Here is a 15,306-nt window from a genome sequence, read left to right on the forward strand (position 1 = left end):
TTTCTCAACCTAATCCTTAAAAAAGGTAACTCTGGTATTTCAAGGGTCACGACCAGTGTTCCCTCTGTTTTTTCCCCACGCATGTGCGGAGTGAACTTTGTGTGCACCAATGTGACACATCACCTTCATATTGGTGCACATAACAAAATTCATGTGGTGGGGGTGGGGCCAAGGGGTTCAGAGTGTGGGAGGGCGGCTCAGGGCTGGGGCAGAGGGTTGTGGTGGCAGAGGGCTGGCTCAGAAAATTGGTGTCCGGGGTGTGTGTGTGTGAGGGTTCGGGGGGGGGGGGGGGGAGGGAGGATGAGGGGCTCAGGCCTGGGGCAGAGGGTTGTGGTGTGGGGGGTGAGGGGTCCGGCTGGGGGTGCGGGCTCTGGGGTAGGACCGGGGATGGGGGGTTTTGGGTGCAGGCTGCCCAGGGGCTACGGCAGGGAGAGAGGACTTCTTCCCCCTCCCCCCAGCTCTCTCTCCCCGCAGCAGCACCTGGGCTGGGGGGGAAGAGGCGCCTCTTCTCCGGCTGCAGCAGGTCCGTGCCAGGGCTGGGTTGGGACCGGGGGAAGGGCGCCTCTCCCCCGGCCGCGACAAGTCCGGGGTAGGTCCATGTTGGGGGAGAGGCATCTATCGCTGCTGCAGCCCTGAACCCCTATGCGGCGCTTAATAGGCAGCTGCGTGGCCGTACAGCTTAGAGGGAACTTAGGTCACAACAAGTTTAACACAACCAATCCCTCTTTCTCATGATCTTACTCTTTTTGGTCACACACTTTGGGGCTATTGCTCATGCCAATGTCCAATTTCAGTTTAAAACTATTCCTTGACTTTAGCAAAGCTTTTGATACGGTCTCCCACAGTATTCTTGCCGCCAAGTTAAAGAAGTATGGGCTGGATGAATGGACTGTAAGGTGGATAGAAAGCTGGCTAGATCGTCGGGCTCAACGGGTAGTGATCAATGGCTCCATGTCTAGTTGGCAGCCGGTTTCAAGCGGAGTGCCCCAAGGGTCGGTCCTGGGGCCAGTTTTGTTTAATATCTTTATTAATGATCTGGAGGATGGTGTGGACTGCACTCTCAGCAAGTTTGCAGATGACACTAAACTAGGAGGCGTGGTAGATCCACTAGAGGGTAGGGATCGGATACAGAGGGACCTAGACAAATTAGAGGATTGGGCCGAAAAAAACCTGATGAGGTTCAACAAGGACAAGTGCAGAGTCCTGCACTTAGGACGGAAGAATCCCATGCACTGCTACAGACTAGGGACCGAATGGCTAGGTAGCAGTTCTGCAGAAAAGGACCTAGGGGTCACAGTGGACGAGAAGCTGGATATGAGTCAACAGTGTGCTCTTGTTGCCAAGAAGGCTAACGGCATTTTGGGCTGTATAAGTAGGGGCATTGCCAGCAGATCGAGGGACGTGATCGTTCCCCTTTATTCGACATTGGTGAGGCCTCATCTGGAATACTGTGTCCAGTTTTGGTCCCCACACTACAAGAAGGATGTGGAAAAATTGGAAAGAGTCCAGCGGAGGGCAACAAAAATGATTAGGGGTCTGGAGCACATGACTTATGAGGAGAGGCTGAGGGAACTGGGATTGTTTAGTCTCCAGAAGAGAAGAATGAGGGGGGATTTGATAGCAGCCTTCAACTACCTGAAGGGGGGTTCCAAAGAGGATGGAGCTCGGCTGTTCTCAGTGGTGGCAGACGACAGAACAAGGAGCAATGGTCTCAAGTTGCAGTGGGGGAGGTCCAGGTTGGATATCAGGAAAAACTATTTCACTAGGAGGGTGGTAAAACACTGGAATGCGTTACCTAGGGAGTTGGTGGAGTCTCCTTCCTTGGAGGTTTTTAAGGCCCGGCTTGACAAAGCCCTGGCTGGGATGATTTAGCTGGGAATTGGTCCTGCTTTGAGCAGGGGGTTGGACTAGATGACCTCTTGAGGTCCCTTCCAACTCTGATATTCTATGATTCTATGATTCTATGATTCACTTGGGCCCAGTGTAGGTCTATATTAGTACTACTGTGGAACCCACTTAACAGGGATGAAATGTATCACTTGGTGTAGTGGGAATAGACCTCCAAAACAACTTAGTTCTGGATATTCCCTTGGAGTGAGCCCAAACACTGTGAATCTATTAGTAATGTTTAGGGAAGAAGCTTTGCATCCATCTTCACTGCAGAGGATGTGGGGGAGATACCCACATCAGAGCAATCCTTTTGGGAGACAGATGTGAAGTACTGTCCCACACTGATGTGTCAATAGAAGAGGTGGTTCTAGAATAAACTGATACATTAAATGTAATAAGTCACCAGGACCAGATTGGATTCACCCAAGAGTTCTGAAGGAACTCAAATGTGAAATTGCAGAGCTACTAACTCTGATATGTAACCTACTACTGAAACAAGGCACTGTATCAGGTGACTGGAAGGTATCTAATGTAACATACTTTATTTAAAAAAAAAAAGAAGGGGGGGGGGTCCAGAGGTGATTCTGGCAATTTACAAGCCAGCAAGCCTAACTTCAGTACTGGGCAAATTGGTAGAAACTATAGTAAAGAACAGAATTAACAGACATAGATGAACATGATATGTTGAGGAAGAGCCAACACAGCTTTTGTAAAGGGAAATCATGCCTCACCAATCTATCAGAATTCTTTGAGGGTGTCAACAAGCATGTTGACAAAGGTAATCAAGTAGATGTAATATACTTGGATTTTCAGAAAGCCTTTGACAAGATCCCACACTAAAGGGTCTTAGGGAAACTAAGTAGCCATGGGATCATAGGGAAAGTTTTCTCATAGGATAATAACTGGTTAAAAGATAGGAAACAAAGGGTAGGAATAAATGTTCAGTTTTCACAATGGAGAGAGGTAAATAGCAGGATCCCCTAAGGATCTGTACTGGGATCAGTGCTATTCAATGTATTATTATTCATAAATGATCTGGAAACAGATGTGAACAGTGACGTGGCAAAGTTTGCAGATAATACAAAATTATTCAAGATACTTAAGTCCAAAGCTGACTGAAAAGTGACAGGGAGATCTCACAAAACTTGGTGACTGGGCAACAAAATGGTAGATGGCATAGCAATGCACATTGGAAAAAATAACCCCAAATATACATATATAATGATGGGTTCAAAATGAGCTGTTACCACTCAAGAAAAAAATCTGGAATCACTGTGGATAGTTCTCTGAAAACTTGAGCTCAATGCGCAGCAATGGTTGAAAAGGCTAACAGAATATTAGGAACTATCAGGAAAGGGATAGATAAGATAGAAAATATTGTAATGCCACTATATAAATCCATGGTGCACCAGGCCTTGAACACTGTTCTGTTCTGGTCACCTCATCTCAAAAAGCATATAGTGAAACTGGAAAAGGTTCAGAGTCAGGCAGCAAATATGATCAAGGGTATGGAATGGCTTCCATATGAGGAGAGACTAAAAAAATTAGCACTGTTCAGTTTAGCAAAGAGACAAGGAGATGATAGAGGTCTATAAAATCATGAATGGTTTGGAAAAAGTGAACAGGGAAGTGTTATTTACGCATCCCAAAATACAAAAATTAAGGGTCACCAGGGAAGCTAGTAGGCAGCTGATTTAATACAAACAAGAGGAAGTAGTTTTTCACACTATGCACAATAAATCTGTGGAACTCATTACCATGGGATGTTTCGATGGCTAAAAGTATAACTGGGTTCAAAAAAGAACTGGATAAGTTCATGGAGGATAGGTCCTACAATGACTATTAGCCACAGTGGTCAAGGATGCAATCCCATGCTCAGGGTGACCCTAAATCTCTGACAGAAGCCTGGAGTGGAAGACATGGGTGGATCACTCCATAATTGCCCTGTTGTGTATACTCTCCCTGAAGTCCCTGGTATTGGCCAGAGACCGGATACAGTGCTAATGGACCATTGTTCTGGCCCAGTATGGAAGTTCTTATGTTCTTCAGAAGAATTGCACATAAGTAACTTCTGCTGTCATCTGTGTTTCACTGATTTGAGCTAGCTCATGTGACTGAAAGCTAAGATCTTGTATGGGATTGGTGTCCTTTATGAAATGAGTTGGACATCTTAGTTCAGTTTTAGTGAACAGATGTGCACATAATCACTACAGAAAAAATTAGCACTAATGGTGTCCCTTGTTGCCATTCTTGGTAGAAGCCAAAGACGACAGAGAATGGATCACACACTCACTTCTAAGGGTAGTTCCTTTATATCAGGGTTATGGGTTGGCAGGGACGTTTTGCTTGCATTATTACGGTCTGTGCTATATTTGTTCTGTGGACAGGGCTTCATTCTCAATTGTTGTCAAATTAGTACTCTTTCATGAGTCCTAATTCACATTTGAAGAAATAGCTTAAAGTAGCATTTAAGCATAATGTATATAGGTACCATACAAAATATATAGTAAAACAAAATGATCTGTTTCAAAGTTTTTAGTTTCCTTTAAAATGCAAGTAAAACATTAACAATTGGGTAAACTAAACTAATCTTGATCTAGCATTTTAAGTAAAAAAACCAAAAACCATGAGGGCTCTTAAAGTGGTGATTTCCATGAGACCTTAATCAGGAAAATCTGATAGCATAGCATTTTAAAATTTCATAATTTAAATCATCCCTGGAGTTTTATTAACTTAGTCTTCCTCCTGTGTGCATTAGGAAGGTGACTTTGAAGTGGAAGTATGAATTTTGACATCTACCCTCTATTGCAAGTTTCCTGGGTGTTAAAGCATTTTGTTATAATGGCAGTCTTTTCACTGTGCTTTCCTATATTGCTGCATATGGAAGTCACACTTTTATGTGCTAGAATGGTGAGTGTTATTACCTTTAAACATTATGGAATCTTGTAGACAAATATGGGGGTGATAAAATCAGGGGTTATGGTGAATTAGTGCATTAAACCCTGGGATGTGAACTATTTTGCCTTAGTTTCCACAGATTAAATAATTATCTAGTTCATAACAAAAAGGGTTTAATTTCTAATAGAATCCTTAAACTGAAGGCATGATGCATTGACTTGCTGAATTTATTAACATACCTTGCATAGGGACTTTGATTGTTTTTGATATGTTACAATAAAATTATTTTTAATAAGCAGCAGAAGATGTTGGTTAAGGCTGTGATTTTTGACAAGAGCCATGATAGTCAAACTAAGGCTCCATTGTTGGGTATTAATGGAAAAGGCCACACACCCCCCAATCCTGTATTAATAGGATGTATTAGAGAGTAATAGAACAACCCATATACTATCACTACAATTGAAATTTCACCATAAGAAGATGGAAACTTTATCTAAAAAATATTTTTTGCTCTTTTAATGTTTCTTTAGTGACTGTCAGTGGCATTAGCCAGAATGTAACAAAAGTTGAATTTTGTGTTCCGTATGTAAGCTGAAAGGAGGGTGAAAGGTCCCAAAAATGGGAATAATGTGCTACTGTCTTAATGGAAAAAGAAAATGGTCTAACACTTACTCTCCATTTAAACCCAAATATAATTAAAGGTAAAATATCTTGGTAATGACAGTTGAAAAATATGGAGGACTGTGCTAGATATTTACATTTTACATTTAATATCCGTATAAATCACTGTTTCAATAGCACCCAGCCTCAACTGTTGTGCAGGTTGGATGGTGAATGAGTTAAGGTATCATTAGACTCCTACCTCATTTACTGCAAAAGTTGAATGATATGTAGTCAGGGCCGGATTAACTTTTTGTGGGCCCAGCTTCAAATATATTTGTGGAGCCCCCATAGGGAACAATTGTAAAAGACAGGAGATTGGCACAGGAGTTGTCTTTGACACAGCACATTTGTGCACAGGTTTTATTTATGATATTGTATGTTGTATGTAAGAGAGGAGTATGACTGCTCAGAGCTCCGGTATGAAACTGCAGAAAAACCTGAGAGTCTCTGGATAAAGTTGAGAAGTGTGAGCAACAAGGGTGATGTCGTGGTTGGAGTCTGCTATAGACCACCAGACCAGGGGGATGAGGTGGACGAGGCTTTCTTCTGGCAACTAGCAGAAGTTGCTAGATCGCAGGCCCTGGTTCTCATGGGAGACTTTAATCAACCTGATATCTGCTGGGAGAGCAATACAGCGGTGCACAGGCAATCCAGGAAATTTTTGGAAAGTGTAGGGGACAATTTCCTGGTGCAAGTGCTGGAGGAACCAACTAGGGGCAAAGCTTTTCTTGACCTGCTGCTCACAAACAGGGAAGAACTAGTAGGGGAAGCAAAAGTGGATGGGAACCTGGGAGGCAGTGACCATGAGATGGTCGAGTTCAAGATCCTGACACAAGGAAGAAAGGAGAGCAGCAGAATACGGACCCTGGACTTCAGAAAAGCAGACTTTGACTCCCTCAGGGAACAGATGGGCAGGATCCCCTGGGAGAATAACATGAAGGGCAAAGGGGTCCAGGAGAGCTGGCTGTATTTTAAAGAATCCTTATTGCGGTTGCAGGAACAAACCATCCCGATGTGTAGAAAGAATAGTAAATATGGCAGGCGACCAGCTTGGCTAAACAGTGAAATCCTTGCTGATCTTAAACGCAAAAAAGAAGCTTATAAGAAGTGGAAGATTGGACAAATGACCAGGGAGAAGTATAAAAATATTGCTCAGGCGTGCAGGAGTGAAATCAGGAAGGCCAAATCACACTTGGAGTTGCAGTTAGCAAGAGATGTTAAGAGTAACAAGAAGGGTTTCTTCAGGTATGTTAGCAACAAGAAGAAAATCAAGGAAAGTGTGGGCCCCTTACTGAATGAGGGAGGCAACCTAGTGACCGAGGATGTGGAAAAAGCTAATGTACTCAATGATTTTTTTGCCTCTGTCTTCACGCACAAGGTCAGCTCCCAGACTGCTGCACTGGGCAGTACAGCATGGGGAGAAGGTGACCAACCCTCTGTGGAGAAAGAAGTGGTTCGGGACTATTTAGAAAAACTGGACGTGCACAAGTCCATGGGGCCGGATGCGCTGCATCCGAGGGTGCTAAAGGAGTTGGCGGGTGAGATTGCAGAGCCATTAGCCATTATTTTTGAAAACTCATGGCGATCGGGGGAGGTCCCGGATGACTGGAAAAAGGCTAATGTAGTGCCCATCTTTAAAAAAGGGAAGAAGGAGGATCCGGGGAACTACAGGCCAGTCAGCCTCACCTCAGTACCTGGAAAAATCATGGAGCAGGTCCTCAAGGAATCAATTATGAAACATTTAGAGGAGAGGAAAGTGATCAGGAACAGTCAGCATGGATTCACGAAGGGGAAGTCGTGCCTGACTAACCTAATTGCCTTCTATGATGAGATAACTGGCTCTGTGGATGAGGGGAAAGCAGTGGATGTGTTATTCCTTGACTTTAGCAAAGCTTTTGATACTGTCTCCCACAGTATTCTTGCCGCCAAGTTAAAGAAGTATGCGCTGGATGAATGGACTGTAAGGTGGATAGAAAGCTGGCTAGATCGTCTGGCTCAACGGGTAGTGATCAATGGCTCCATGTCTAGTTAGCAGCCGGTTTCAAGGGGAGTGCCCCAAGGGTCGGTCCTGGGGCCGGTTTTGTTTAATATCTTTATTAATGATCTGGAGGATGGTGTGGACTGCACTCTCAGCAAGTTTGCAGATGACACTAAACTAGGAGGCGTGGTAGATCCACTAGAGGGTAGGGATCGGATACAGAGGGACCTAGACAAATTAGAGGATTGGGCCGAAAAAAACCTGATGAGGTTCAACAAGGACAAGTGCAGAGTCCTGCACTTAGGACGGAAGAATCCCATGCACTGCTACAGACTAGGGACTGAATGTCTAGGTAGCAGTTCTGCAGAAAAGGACCTAGGGGTCACAGTGGACGAGAAGCTGGATATGAGTCAACAGTGTGCTCTTGTTGCCAAGAAGGCTTACGGCATTTTGGGCTGTATAAGTAGGGGCATTGCCAGCAGATCGAGGGACGTGATCGTTCCCCTTTATTCGACATTGGTGAGGCCTCATCTGGAGTACTGTGTCCAGTTTTGGTCCCCACACTACAAGAAGGATGTGGAAAAATTGGAAAGAGTCCAGCGGAGGGCAACAAAAATGATTAGGGGTCTGGAGCACATGACTTATGAGGAGAGGCTGAGGGAACTGGGATTGTTTAGTCTGCAGAAGAGAAGAATGAGGGGGGATTTGATAGCAGCCTTCAACTACCTGAAGGGGGGTTCCAAAGAGGATGGAGCTCGGCTGTTCTCAGTGGTGGCAGATGACAGAACAAGGAGCAATGGTCTCAAGTTGCAGTTGGGGAGGTCCAGGTTGGATATCAGGAAAAACTATTTCACTAGGAGGGTGGTGAAACACTGGAATGCGTTACCTAGGGAGGTGGTGGAGTCTCCTTCCTTGGAGGTTTTTAAGGCCCGGCTTGACAAAGCCCTGGCTGGGATGATTTAGCTGGGAATTGGTCCTGCTTTGAGCAGGGGGTTGGACTAGATGTCCTCTTGAGGTCCCTTCCAACTCTGATATTTTATGATTCTATGATTTATAAGTTTAAGTTGCAGATGGAGGTGGCTGCCATTAGGGTACCAGCAATGGTAGCTGTAGGGCAAAAAGAATATACACAAGTGCACATAAAATACATTCTAAAAGAAAAAAAATATGAAATAAAACACAATGGGTATGGGGTGGTAAGGCTCCAGCTACGCTGCGGCGCCCGGGCTAAGGAGGCTTACCTGGAGCAAGGAGCACCCATTGGTCGGGGTGCCTGTTCTCCAGGTGCCGGTGCTGCTGCCTGCCCAGCATGGTCCGGGGCCCTCATGGTCCCTGGCCTCATCATTCGAATAATGGTGGGGCCGGGGCAGGGGAGCTGCATGCGCAGCACCCTCTCACTAGTGCTGTCCCTGGCCTGGCGGGGGCCCGAGAGCCCAGGGAGGAGGCGGGGGCTGCGCTATCTGTGTGCAGGTGCCATGGGCTAGTCCAGCTGTCTGTGCGGCAGCCAGAAACCCCTGACCTGGGCCTGCCACTGGCCACCCCCCATCCTCCCAGCTATGCCAAGTGGTATGAGCTGCTGCAGGGAGGCAGAGCCGGACGCACCACCATGCCTCCTGCTTGCTGGCTGCCTCTGTCTGCTCTGCTCAGGGCAGACAGCTGCTGTCCTCCCCCCACACACACCTGACCAAGGATCATGGGCTCCTTCCCAAGTATAAACCCGGTACTGTGTGTAGTGAGTGAGACAAGTAGTCTGATGCACCCTCCCTTATTCATTGTGGGAATTGGATGGTGTGCAGTGAATGAAGGAGAGGACCGAACAGATAACAAATGCATATTGAACTGCTGCCTTGTTCACTGCACATCATCCAACCTCCACACTTCATGAGCTGGGAATTTTGTGAATAATTAGTATGTAAATGTATGGTGAAAGAATCAATGCATATGCACAAGGTAGAAGAGTTAAAGTTGTCCATACAAATTTAAAACTTTGGTATTTGTCTCCCTTTTTAAATAGGGTTGGCTTGAAAACAAGAATTCTGTTTTGCCAGAAATGTCAAGGCTTCAGTATTTGGTTTTGTTCCACATCTAGACAAAAAACAGGGCGGATAAAAATCAAGATACCTCCTCATGGAATAGGGATTACAAATTCTAATTCTATAGTATGAGACAATATATTCATGTAATGCTTAAGAGAAGTTTTGTAAATGAGTTCCTTTAGTTCATGGATTGGGGACCCAATTTTATGGGGTTCCAGGGGCTTCTGTATAGATTATATAGGTTAATCTTTCTATCTACCCAATGGGACTCAGTGCTCAGTCTAGAAGATACCATCAGAGATGCTTAGTTTTGCAGTTCTCAAGCTGGATTTGTGTCTCCAGAGATATGCTTGTTAACAGCAAAAATGTTTTAAAATAAATATATAGCAGTGAGAAATAATAGACCTCAACCCTATTGTCCCTCTGCAAATTTGTGTACAGAGTTAATCCCTTACCTCTCTCTAAAAGTGCGAAGTTTCAAAAAGTTCAATGAATAGAAGATGGTTGGGGGTGGAATAGATCTGGACAAGGAGAAGTCTGGAGATAAATGTGAGAAGGGAGGAACAGGCAGTAGAAACAAAAGTGAAACTGTTTGAGCAGCATATTCCAGAAGTCTTGAGGTCTTTCTGAGTGTAGCCTTCATTGATTTGAAATCTACCATACCAGTGTTTTCCCCAGGAATTGAAATTAGGGGGTGTTGGAATATTCAGGGGGGATGAGGGCTGACGAGGGTTGAGACCGTGAGGGCAAAGATGGACTGTATGGCACCATAGTAAAAACTGAAAAAAGTTTCCCGACCATTTTATTAGATTTAACTCATGTTTTAAAATTATCACAAAAATTAAAGTTAGTTACTCAAGCTTATTATGAAGCAGTACATCTACATCCTTCTTGGTTTCTTGCACTCTTTGGTGTCGTCTTGTGTGTCTGTCACTTCCAGGCCTTCATGATATGTTCATGATCAGGCAGAAGGAGACTTCTTTCAGAACACAAAATTCTATTCAATGAGGAAAAAGAATGCTCAACTGTAGCTGTTGTGACTGGGAGTAGCAAGAGATGAATTTCTACTTCTTTCATCTGAGGAAACCTAGCACAAAGATTCGGTTGAACCACTAGTGATGATAAAGAAGTCGAAGTTAAATCTTCATTTGTTCATCGTATTATATTCCACTTTGTGTTCAAAATTCTCTATTCTGTCTTGATCACTCCACTCAACTGTCAGTGTTTTATAAACAGGCATCTGTAAAAGCTACATGGAGGTTGAGTAGAATCCAGAAATCGCTATTGTAGATTTGTAAGAATCAAGTCTGTGTACTTTTTCAGATGGCTTAACAAACACTTCTTGTCCTCTTCACTTAAGAAGTCAATATAAGAACCTTCATTAGTCAACTTCTGGACTGAAGTCTTTCTTTTTCCAGTACATTTTCAATGGATAGCTCTCTGATTGATCCACGGGTAGCTTGTATTGCTGGACAAAGATCTACACTACTGTTGTAGCAGATGCCTGGATGACATTGTTTAATGACACAAAATGGTTTCAACAGTAGACTTACAAGAGAGAATGGTGCTAGTCTTCTCTGAACTTTGTAACAAAAGTAGTCCACCAGCCTCACTACTCAGATCTGTCCTATCTTGTTTGATACTTTCCAAAGCCAGTAATAACAGTTGCAGTAATTTTAAGACAACAGCCAAGAATCGCTCATGAGAAAACCAGCAGGCTTTCCCAGGTTGGACTAATTTGAACTTCAATCCCGGTGTATCTTCTATTTGTTTTCCTACATGTCCAGTCCTTTTGGACTGTTGCTGAAAAAAGAGAGTATAAAAAGCCATTAAATTTATGGCTTTTTAATGTCTTTTGAAGATTCTGCAGCTTGTACTCGCGCTAGCTGGAGTAGATGGCTTCTGCAGCGTGTATAGGAGAGATTAGGATTATACTTTTCTCTGAGCAAAGTTTGTACTCCAGTATATCTTCCAGAGAAGTTTGTAGCTCCATCAAATGCACAAGCAGCCATCTGTTTGTTTGGGGTTCAATTTACAAGCATTTAACTTTTCTAAGATGTCACAGATGCAGTTGATGCATCTATTGGCCTACCACAGACATCAAGATAATGTACACACTGACTTAATACTTGATGCCTCTTTGCATCGGTGCATTCATCAGCCATGTATGCACATATTTTGAGTATGGTGAGAGAGTTCTTCATTTTTTCAACTGCTGAGTCTTTCACTGTTGCACCGCATGCTTCTAGCTGAGTTTTCTCAGAAAGATAGTGAGCATTTGCCAGTCTTGTTCGAAACCAGTGTCCAACTATAGGATTAACAAGTCACAATGCACTTCACATTGGCCTCCAGTTTGTAGTGTGTGGTATCTCTTGCTTAAATAGAAAGTATGATGCAACAGCCATGTTGGTTCACATAAACGGAGTTGTATCTCCAGCATTCTTAACAGCCTCATTAAGTTAATCTAAAATTGTCTTTGACAGTGACGGGCTTATAAGGCTTTCTGCATGTTGATGAAGTCCAAAGGCATGGTGTTTTTCGGCCTTTTCATATAGGTTGCCAGTATTGGCTTAGCTGGTCAGTCTGGCAAACCAAGATCTGTTTGGCAGGAAGATTTATTCCACAGGAGGCTTACAGTTTAGGATCATGAATCAACAGGCTGTGCTGGGTCATCACAGTTTTAGCCTGTGGGATACTATCCGGATGTCTTAAAGGAAAGCTTCTGCACAATGCAAAGCAGGAGGCTATTGTCGAGGAGGACAAATTAGTTGCTAAAATAACATTTCAAGCGAGCCTACATGCAGTAGACTCTGCAGCTTGAGCTATGGCTTCTGCCATCACTGTGCAGCATTCAGCTTAGCTGCAGCTGTCATGCCTTCCCCTGGAGGTGCAGCCAACCATTCAGGGCCCCTCACTCTTCTGATAAGATGGATGAGAGGCTCCTTAATCTTAAGGATTCAAGGGTGACCCTTAAGAGTCTGGGGATTTATACACCAGTGACAAAAAGAGAACTGTTCTGCCCACAGCAGTCCTAGCTTTCAGCCCTTCATGCCTCATACCCAGGACCTGTCCAGAAAGAGGGGAAGAAGTTACAAGAGGTGTCCTCCTCCTCCCCATTCTTCTGCAGCTGCTAGTTTTGTCTTCCCTGAACTGGTGGGTAGAATCTTGCAAATGTTTGTGAGGAAGTTCCCTTTTCCTTATAACAGATACACTCTCTAATTACAGATGCAGTGGATCTGGGTTGGGGAGCTCACTTAAGTCCCCTTCAAGCTCAGGGCCTTTGGTCTAATTCTCCACATAAATATCAGGGAATTTTGGGCCATCCATTTGGCTTGCACGGCATTCCTTTCACATATCAAGGGTTGGAACTTGTTGGTGCTCACAGACGATATAGCAGCCATGTTCTATGTAAACAAACATAGGGAGGGGCTGGTCGACCAAGTTATGCCAGGAGGCAAGCCTCCTTTGGAATTTCTGCATTGTCAGTTCCATCGGCCTGAAAGCTGCTTACCTTCCAGAAGTTCAAAACACTATCTGGCAGCCCATAGGTCATTCACAGGCCACCACCACATGTCTCTTTGCCCTGATATGTCCAGATCCAATTTTTCAGTGGTGGGGTACTTCCTAAGTTGACTTGTGGGCCTTCCCCCAGAGCTCCCTGCTACCGGGGTTGGGGGGGAGGGGTAAGAAGAGGGCCCCTTCCCCCAGAGCTCCTGTGCTGCCTGCCGGCATGGGGGAGAGAGGGCCCCTTCCCTGGAGCTAGCTGTTGGTGGCAGGGAGAGGGCTGGGGGAAATCCTCCGGCCCCAGCCCCAGGGCAACCTGCCTGCACCCCAAACTCCTTATCCCTTGCCCCACCCCAGAGCCTGCACCCCCAGCTAGAGCCCTCACACCCCCCCCCCATCCCAACCCTCTGCCCCAGCCTTGAGCACCCTCCCGCATCTCAAACCTCTCATCCCCAGCTCCAGTCTAGAGCCCTCATTCCACCCTCTGCCCTACCCTGGGCTACCTCTCACACTCCGAACACCTCAGCCCCACCCCATGTGGCTCTCACATTGGAGGTTTATTGCAAAAGTGGCCCCTACTTCAAACATAGTGAAGAGCACCAATCAAGTGCATGAGAGGGTCACCAAGTGAAAATTAGAGACTTTACTTAATATTTTTTTGTTTATGCCAAGCATTTAGCATCTAAAAATACTTTGAGTGATATGAAAATTTAAAATTATTATCTTCAAAAGTAAGGCTCACTTTTATGTGTGCACTCAGAGTAACTCCTGTCATAAACCGTTTTCTACATTGTTGTCTTTTTCAAATATTTATGGTGATAGAAAAATAATCATGAGGCTTACTACAGGCAACTAGAACTTCAGAGCTAGGATTTCATTGGCAGGCTGGAAATCAGGCTGAGGAAAAATATTTACTTGAATAATTTGACATTCAAGAGGATGACCTATTGATGTCATTCCATTGTGTTTGACAGGTTAGGAATGAATCTTTAGTTGATGAGTATCAGGCTGAATTAAACTTCTAGTTTAAAGCAAGCTTTGCTTGAAAAAATGGGAAATAGTTATATGTATTATTAATGAATGGTAAAATCACTGTTTAAATGTCTCTTCCTACAGTATATTAATTCTTCATGATAAACAACTACTAAAAAACTTTGAGTGTATCCATGATAGGGTTGCCAATTCTGATTGGACATATTCCTGGAGGTTTCATCCCGTGACATAATCTTTCATTAAAGATTCATCTTTAATTACTGGAGACTCCAGGACAATCTGTAGGGTTGGCAACCCTAATCCATGCCTTCACTCTCACTCAAATATTCTGAGCACAAGAAGACCAAAGATTATCTACTCTCATTTTAAAGTAAAATTCCTCAAGGTGACTTCCCTCTTTGAAGACTTACTCATGGGCCTCTTTTCCTCTCTGGATTTTAAATCATTAATTTGGCCTAACCAATTTTTTTTTTTTAAACTCTTCAGAAAATCACTTTCCTTTTTCTGGTCAAATAATTTAGCTATCATCTCACCAAGACAAATATTGGAATGTATATGCCTCTTCATAGAGACTCAAATTACAAATTCACGTACATCAACTGGTTTTAAGGACTAATTTCACCTTCAGTCACTAAGTGCTTTTTAATTTTTTCCCTCAAGATCACAGGAGTTTTTTCTTACATTACATGTTGTTAATTCAGAACTCACCCAAAAGAAACTCTGTGGCAAAACATAGATGACTGTAGGTTGTAAAGATGTACATTAGCCAGACTGCAGAATTCTGAAGTTCTCTTCCTCTAGAATTCAGTGGTCAGAGCCAAAAGATCTGTAAGTCTCCCATTGTCAGTTAACTCTGATAATTATAGAGGCTTATACACAGAGTGTCCTTAAAAGCAAACTAGCTGAAATCAACAGCAACTTTGTGGGCCCAAAATATTTAATGTAGCCTGTGCTGAGATGCAAGGTGGCTACCTGGCCTGGCCAGTGGTCTCTTGTTTCCAAAATGCTAGATTTTCAGATTTTTTCAAATGCAGCATTCAGTGGGTGGCAGTGCACATCATAAGGCCTTGCTAATTCCTGGCTTCTTTCTATTTATATAGGAATTGGAGCTGCTATAATAGTTTATGAACACTGTATTTGAATTGGTTCTTTAGTTTAGTAAGGGGCTGTAAGAAAAAACAAGCAGGAAGGAAAGGAATGGGTCAAGATAAGCCATTTCTCTGCAAACGCTTGAGGGTTGTTAAGAGACAATGCCAGGACAGGAAGAAGTATGCGTGCGCTGGTGATCTAAGAATTGTGGCACATTTGAAAAGGAACACTCTTTTAGGAGAAGGAAGATTTGTT

General features: G+C 43.9%; 1 protein-coding gene across 14 annotated transcripts in view; it reads left to right on the top strand.

Annotated features, from left to right (window-relative positions):
* Positions 1-15,306, top strand: part of NEO1 (neogenin 1) — a 564,730-nt gene that overhangs the window by 54,668 nt on the left and 494,756 nt on the right. The window contains exon 1 of one of the 14 annotated variants that reach the window (XM_065558590.1): positions 4,778-4,800. The exons of the other annotated variants lie outside the window; for them this stretch is intronic. The gene's annotated coding sequence lies outside the window, so the exon portion shown is untranslated. Of the gene's footprint in view, positions 1-4,777; positions 4,801-15,306 lie in introns of those variants that run through there. 14 annotated transcript variants of the gene reach the window in all.

Source organism: Chrysemys picta, chromosome 10 (assembly GCF_011386835.1).
Source record: "Chrysemys picta bellii isolate R12L10 chromosome 10, ASM1138683v2, whole genome shotgun sequence".
Classification (NCBI taxonomy): domain Eukaryota; kingdom Metazoa; phylum Chordata; order Testudines; family Emydidae; genus Chrysemys; species Chrysemys picta.